Genomic DNA, 8,083 nt, shown 5'->3' with positions numbered 1-8,083 from the left:
TATTTCCAGTCATATGTCCTGAACATCCACTGTCCAAAACTAGGATATTCTTCCTGTTGACCTGCAATCACAAAGACCACTAATGGTTAGTTTTAAGGACCCATACTTTCTTGGATCCTTTGGTCTTTTTAAGTTTGTTAACATTTGCAGCGGATTTAACATCAGAGTTTATGCTAACAATTTTCTTATTAGTATTAACAGTATCAGACTTTACATCATACTTTACACTAGAAGGAATTAAAGCAACTTTCTTCAAAGAAGGTTTTATCTGATAATAATCATAGTACAAGCTATGATATTCCTTATAAGTATAAATGGAATGCCATATAGTACTGATAAGTGGCATTTTATACCACTTAGAACGTCTTATAATGGCTTGAATTGATATCTTGAAATCAAGTATTTTGTGTATTTGATGCATTTTTTCTAGTGTTTTGTATTTCAGGGTATAACTTGTGTATGTAGGAAGATTTCATCAAAAATAAGCCTAGGAAGTGCTTGGCATTGCTTGTGGGAAGTTATGAGCAGAATGCAGCAGAAATCAGGAGCAGAATGTGATATTTTCCAGTAGCCTGCTGGGCGCCCGCTCAGGATCTGGGGCGGCCTCCTGGGAGCTGGGGCACCCGCCTGGGAAGCTGGGGCGGCCGCCCGGAGACGGGAAATTAAAATCTGATTTTTACACTTCTTATTCTGATGGACTTCTGAGATGGCTGGCTCTTGTGGGCTTCTATATAAGTAATCTTCAGAGACGTTTCATGGTGTGTGGTATGAAGCAAGGAGCAAGGAGAGAAGAAAGAAGACTGTTTTAGCATATCGCAGCGAAGAAGAGGAAGCATATGTTTTCTTGTGATTCTTTTATTCGTTGTAACAGTGGATGCTAGTTTTCTTTACTTTGAACCTTATTACTCTTGTGACATACTCTGGTTTTAATAAGTATTTTTATTAGTTTATACTGTGAGTTATTATCATGTTTTCATATGAACCCATGGTGACGATGAGTTCTATCATGGGCTAATCGTGATCATGGGGTCGTAACGGATTTACTATGGATTTCTTTAGTTAGTTGTTCAATACCTTGGTGTGTGATGATTATATGATATCTAGCATAGGTTGTGCTTATTCGTCTTATGTGCGTCGTGAATATATAAGATAGTTTGTTAATCTCTTGTGAAGCGACAGTGGATCTTGAGATTTAGAACTTGCCATGCTAGCATAGGTTCATGTATGTATATACATGATTAGTGGGTAACTCTAACCGTTTTACTTGCCCTGTGTAATCATAATGAATAACTTGCGCTTAAATCGTTATGTTGTCAAATTCTGTAGACATATAGGGTCTCAACATAATTGATGCCTATTCAACTTCTATCTTAATTTTGGATGTTTGGTAAATTGGTATTTGTACAACGAAAGTTGGCTTTTATCAGTTTCGTGTTGTTCGATTAATATCATCACCATTACATGCTAAGGGTAATAACAATAACTATTGAAAGAAGTAGTAATGAAGTTATGATCTCATGTGTGTTTGATATTATTAATTCGAGTGTTATTTAAGTGTTTTATTCTCGTAGTTAATTGTAGTTAATAATTAGTTAATCAACCTAAAGAGTTATTGTCTTGACATTGAGAAGTAATCATACATTGATGAGTGAATGTTAATTAAATATAATTAGTCTGAGTCTCTGTGGGAACGAACTAGACATTATTCTATATTACTTGCGAACACGTATACTTGCATGAATTATTAGCGCGTGTTTTGTGCCTAACAAGTTTTTGGCACCGCTTTCGGGGACTCGGTGTTAATTTGTTTAGTTTATGTACTTGCCATTAGTGGTCATTAGGACTCATTGATTAAGATTTGTTACTTATCGTTTCGGTTGTGTTTCAGGTACTCTAACGAGCGTTTATGTAAACACATTCTCGCACTCGCAAGAGGACTTTAGATACGGCTGAGGAGACAGACTCAGTTCTTGATATTCCGGAGAAGATAGATTTTGAAGATTTGGATAAAGAGAGTGAGCAGAAAGAACCGGTAATCATGGGTGATCGTATAGTTCCAGCAGATCCAGCTCTTATGGACTTTTCTCGGCCTAAAATTGATGACATTCAGTCAAGCATCATTCATCCGGCTATAGAGGCCAATAATTTTGAAATCAAGCCGGGCACTATTCAGATGGTGCAGAATTCCGTTTCTTTCGGAGGTGTTGCGACTGAAGATCCCAACATGCATATCAGGAATTTTGTCGAGATCTGCAGTACTTTCAAATATAAGGTGTCACTGATGAGGCTATCAAGCTGAGGCTTTTCCCATTCTCTCTCAGGGATAAAGCTAAGGACTGGTTACATTCTTTACCAGTTGGGTCCATCACTACTTGGGAAGATCTTGCGCAAAAGTTTCTGGTGAAGTTCTACCCAATGGCCAAGACTGCAGCTATGAGGAGTGCTCTTACTCAGTTTGCGCAGCAACCAACAGAATCTATGTGCGAAGCTTGGGAGCGCTATAAGGAGATGTTGAGAAAGTGTCCACATCATGGTATGACTGACTGGATGGTGATCACTGGGTTCTACAATGGTTTGGGCGCCCAATCTCGGCCCATGCTCGATGCAGCTTCTGGAGGCGCCTTGTGGGCCAAAAGCTATACTGAGGCCTATAATCTCATTGAAACTATGGCTGCAAATGAGTATCAAAACTCAACTCAAAGGATGATGCCTGGGAAGGTAGCAGGTATTCTGGAAGTTGATGCAGCTACAACTATTACAGCGCAGCTCCAAGCACTGTCTATGAAGGTCGATTCTTTAGCCAACTATGGAGTCAATCAGATAGCTATGGTCTGTGAGCTTTGTGCAGGCTCTCATGCTACGGATCAGTGTTCCCTTGTTAATGAATCTGTTCAGTATGTGAACAATTATCAGCAACCGCAGCAGCCTGTGCCAGCTACTTATCATCCTAATAACAGAAATCATCCCAATTTCAGCTGGAGCAACAATCAGAATAATGTTCAGCAACCATATCAGCAAGCTGTAAGTAAACAGTTTAATCCACCTGGATTCCAGCAACATCAGCAATATGCTCAAAAGCAATCATATCCTCAACAAGGAGGTGCTGCTCCACCTTCTAGTGCTGATTTCGAGGAGCTTAAGCTGTTGTGCAAAAGTCAGGCTGTTTCTTTCAAGACCTTGGAGAATCAAATCGGTCAAATAGCCAATGCCTTGCTTAATCGTCAACCTGGCACACTTCTCAGCGATATTGAAGTGCCATGCAAGAATGAAGCTAAGGAGCAAGTCAAAGCTGTTACCTTAAGATCTGGAAAAGTTGCTGAAGCTGGAAAAGTAAAAGATGGAGAAGCTGAAATTATAGAAGAAGAAGAAAAGCAAAAGGAGAAAGAGGGGGAACCAAGGAAGACTACTGTTGAACACACTCTGCCTGAGGGTAATACAGGGGAGAAATAGCTCTATCCTCCACCACCTTTTCCTAAAAGATTATAAAAGCAAAATCTGGATAAGCAATTCGGTAATTCTGGAGGTGTTCAAGAAACTTCACATCAACATACCTTTCGTTGAGGCTCTGGAGCAAATGCCTAGCTATGCGAAATTCATGAAAGGTATTCTTTCAAGGAAGGTGAAACTGGATGATCTTGATACCATTGCTCTAACGGAAGAGTCCAGTGTTGTGCTGCAACAAAAAATACCTCCAAAGCTTAAGGATCTAGGGAGCTTCACCATTCCTTGCACCATTGGCAAGTTATCATTCGACAAGTGCCTTTGCGATTTGGGAGCAAGCGTCAATCTGATGTCATTGTCTATCTTCAAAAAGCTAAATTTGCCTGATCCAAAGCCCACCTACATGTCTCTACAGTTGGTTGATCGTTCTATTATATACCCACGAGGCATCATGGAGGACGTGTTAGTAAAGGTGGATAAGCTCATCTTTCTTGCAGATTTTGTCATTCTAGATTTCGAGGAAGATAAGAAGATTCCCATAATCTTGGGATAACCTTTCTTGGCTACAGGATGTACCTTGATAGATTTGCAAAAAGTTGAACTTACTATAAGAGTGCAAGATCAGGATGTGACTTTCAATGTATTCAATGCGATGAAATTCCCTACAGAAGATGAGGAATGCTTAAAGGTGGATTTGATTGATTCTGCGGTAACTTCGGAACTTGATCATGTGCTAATGTCTGATGCCTTAGAGAAAGCCTTAATGGGGGAATATGACAGTGAAAATGAGGAAGGCAATGAGCAACTACAATATCTAAATGCTTCTCCTTGAAAGCGAAAGCTAGAAATGCCATTTGAATCTCTTGGTAATATTGATCTCAAAAATGCTGAGGGAAAGCTCAAACCATCTATTGGGGAAGCACCTACTTTGGAGATTAAACCATTTCCTGAACACTTGAGGTATGCTTTTTTAGGTGATGCATCTACTTTACCTATTATTATTGCATCTGACCTTTCAGGTAGTGAGGAGGATAAGCTCTTAAGGATCTTGAGAGAATTCAAATCGGCCATCGGATGGACTATAGCAGATATAAAAGGGATCGGCCCTTCGTACTGCATGCATAAAAGTTTGCTCGAGGAAGGTAGTAAGCCGACCGTTGAGCAACAGCGAAGACTTAATCCTATCATGAAAGAAGTGGTGAAGAAAGAAATTCTGAAGTGGTTGGATATAGGAATCATATATCCTATATCTGACAGTTCTTGGGTGAGCCCCGTGCAATGTGTACCTAAGAAAGGACGTATAACTGTGGTAGCAAATGAGAAGAACGAGCTCATCCCCACTCGAACAGTTAAAAGATGGAGGGTATACATGGATTACAGAAAGTTGAACAAAGCCACGAGAAAGGATCACTTTCCTCTGCCGTTTATTGATCAGATGCTTGACAGATTGGCTGGTCATGAGTATTATGGTCTTCTGGATGGCTATTCGGGTTATAATCAGATTTGCATTGCACCAGAAGACCAAGAAAAGACTACTTTCACTTGTCCATTTGGCACGTTTGCTTTTCACAGAGTTTCCTTTGGCTTATGTGGTGCACCTGCCACTTTTTAGAGATGTATGATGGCTATATTCTCTGATATGATTGGAAATAATGTCAAAGTATTCATGGACGACTTCTCCGTCTTTGGACATTCTTTTGATGACTGTTTGAATAATCTTCGTTCGGTGCTAAAAAGGTGTATGGAAACTAATTTGATGCTCAATTGGGAAAAATATCACTTTATGGTACGTGAAGGCATTATTCTTGGGCATAAAGTCTCTAGCAAGGGCCTTGAGGTGGATAAAACCAAGGTGGGAGTCATTGAAAATCTTCCACCACCTATTTCTGTGAAAGGAATCCGTAGTTTTCTTGGTTATGCGGGTTTTTATCGGCGTTTCATCAAGGACTTCTCGAAGATATCTAAGCCATTGTGCAACTTGCTCGAGAAAGATGTGCCTTTCAAATTTGATGATGAATGCTTGGCGGCATTCGAGACTCTCATGAAGAGTTTGATAACTACACCAGTTATTACGGCACCTGATTCGACAAAACCTTTTGAGATAATGTGTGATGCGAGTGATTATGCAGCGGGAGCAGTTATTAGGCAGTGCAAGAATAATCTTTTTCATGTGGTCTACTATGCTAGTAAGACACTTAATGGAGCTCAAATGAATTACACCACTACTGAGAAGGAGCTCTTAGCTATAGTCTTTGGTTTCGAAAAATTTTGATCTTATCTACTTGGGACAAAGGTGACAGTATTCACTGATCACGCTGTCATTCGCTATTTGGTCTCAATGAAGGATTCGAAGCCTATACTTATTCGTTGGGTGCTCTTGCTACAGGAATTTGATTTAGAGATCAAGGATCGAAGAGGTACTGAGAATCAAGTAGCTGACCATCTCTCTAGATTGGAGAATCCCGATTCTACTTCACATGATAAGACATTGATCAACGAATCTTTTCCGGATGAGCAGTTGTTCACAGTTCAGGAGGAAGAACTGTAACACCCCCAGATCCGGGGTCGGGGATCCGGGTCGTCACGGTCTTTCTTTCCACAATATCACTTCACTTAATTAATAATAATAACCTTATGTTGTGACCCCACACTAACACACACCACAACCCGTTATAGTCTCAGAGATGAAATAGAAATAAGTACAAGTCTTTGAATCCACAATTTAAAAGTTATTACAACCCAAAATGATTACTTGATAAATTTACAGTTAATTGCCATTATCTGCCACAAGTTATAATTATACATAATTTGATTCTCAAAATAGAATGCCTGATCTACCAATAGATCTACCTCTGCAGCTATAACAGCTACAACATCATCGGGAAGACGCGGGACGCTTCCCACGCGCTTGCGCTGGGTCTGCTGGAGTCTGGCCATTTTTCCTAACTGTTGTTGTGTGATGAAGAAATAAAGCAAGAGTGAGCCTTACAGCTCGCAAGATAATATATAGTGATAACAATAATATAAGTATCTAAATGGATACTTACTAGAATCTTTTATCATGCGTAAGATAATTACTTACTAGATATAAGTAAAAACAAGGGATGAAGTTACCAAATACTTCACTATACTTATATCATTTAAAAAGCTGCTTGAACTACCACTGTTCAAAGTATAATGAGCTTTCAACAGTTCATCAGATAGATGAGACTACAAGACAAGAATTGAATAGATTAAATCTTTGAAATTTTATTAAAGGAAATGAAGTCATGATATACTTCATTAAGTTCTGATATATATATATATCCACATATACATCTTCTTTATATAATTTCCTGAAAACCTCTGTCATGTAAAGTATGAACAGAATTGCAATATCCAATAAATTTGGAAAGGAAAAGAATTTGGCATAAACCAGATATCTTGCTGATCAGGCAAAGATACCCATAAGTAACCTTTTCTACTAGTAGATGGACGAATTCCCCACAAGTCATCACCCTGGTCGTAATAGGACCTTATGCTGGACTGCCACTCAGCCACTTATGCATTTGATGGACTCCCACTGAGCCACTTACACTATCATGGACGCCTACTGAGCCCATGTTGCTTATGCCGACTCAATAGATGGACTTACTTCCCGAACGTTGGGTAAGTAATCAATTCATTTACCAAAACTGCAACCGTGTTGCGAATATAAAATACACCACAGAGCCGGATCCCTCAGGTTTTGAGCGAGTATTTAAATCTCCTTAAAAAGGAAGATCTTATTCGAAATAATATAAAGGAGTCATAAGCCTTCGAATAATATTCGAAATAATATTAATTAATAAAATAAAGTTAAAGTTATCGAATAAACCTTATTCGATTAATAGTTTTGAAAACTATGACCATATATATATATAAGTATATATATATATATATTTATATCCATATATACAAAATCTACTCGAGATCCTTGACTCCCGGTTTTAGAAAATATTTTCACCTTTGGGTCCCTATACTAAGGGTATATGCAAATTACCGCTATCCTCTAGCATAGGTATTATCAACTGAATCAACAGATATATATGGAAAGAATACGAAACAGGCATGCATATATATATATACCATAGCAGCATGCTTCAATATATTGCAACATTTGCTAATTAACCAACATGCATCTATCGCAAGATAATGCAAATACATATATACATCACAACAACAGTTATAACGGGTAGAAAACTTGCCTGAGTGACTTGGGGTGATAAAAGGCTCGGGACGAGTTTGGTAACCTATAAACAACAACTAAGTTGGAATTAAACCAAAGTCACTTGTAAATCTATACTTTAACTAACTTAGACTCTAACGCTTATTCTGCGCTTACTGATTCTCTTTAGTCACTCGAGTACCCTCAGCTCCACCATTTTTAATAATTTAACCTTTACGAGTTTTAAGGCGATTCCTTCGCGAGTGTCTTACCAACTGCCTAACACACTTACCATAAATGTTTCATACATTAATTAACCCTTTTTGGTCTTTAACCTATGTTTCAAAGTAAGGCGAGGGGAAAAGTTTTGTTCGCGAAACGCCGTTACATGAAACGGTCGTTTCTCCTAAACCGTGCATCGGAATCGAACGAACTACATATCAAAACGAAGCTCGT

General features: G+C 38.8%; 1 non-coding gene across 1 annotated transcript; it reads right to left on the bottom strand.

Moving 5' to 3' along the window:
• Window positions 1–2,430: 2,430 nt before the first annotated feature.
• On the bottom strand, window positions 2,431–2,537 carry LOC141662987 (small nucleolar RNA R71). Its single transcript, XR_012551082.1, has one exon. It is a non-coding gene; the product is annotated as a small nucleolar RNA R71 (small nucleolar RNA).
• Window positions 2,538–8,083: the final 5,546 nt, after the last annotated feature.

Source organism: Apium graveolens, chromosome 5 (assembly GCF_009905375.1).
Source record: "Apium graveolens cultivar Ventura chromosome 5, ASM990537v1, whole genome shotgun sequence".
NCBI classification, from domain to species: domain Eukaryota; kingdom Viridiplantae; phylum Streptophyta; class Magnoliopsida; order Apiales; family Apiaceae; genus Apium; species Apium graveolens.
Note: the sequence above shows the minus strand (reverse complement) of the source record. Positions and strands in the feature narration are given on the sequence as shown.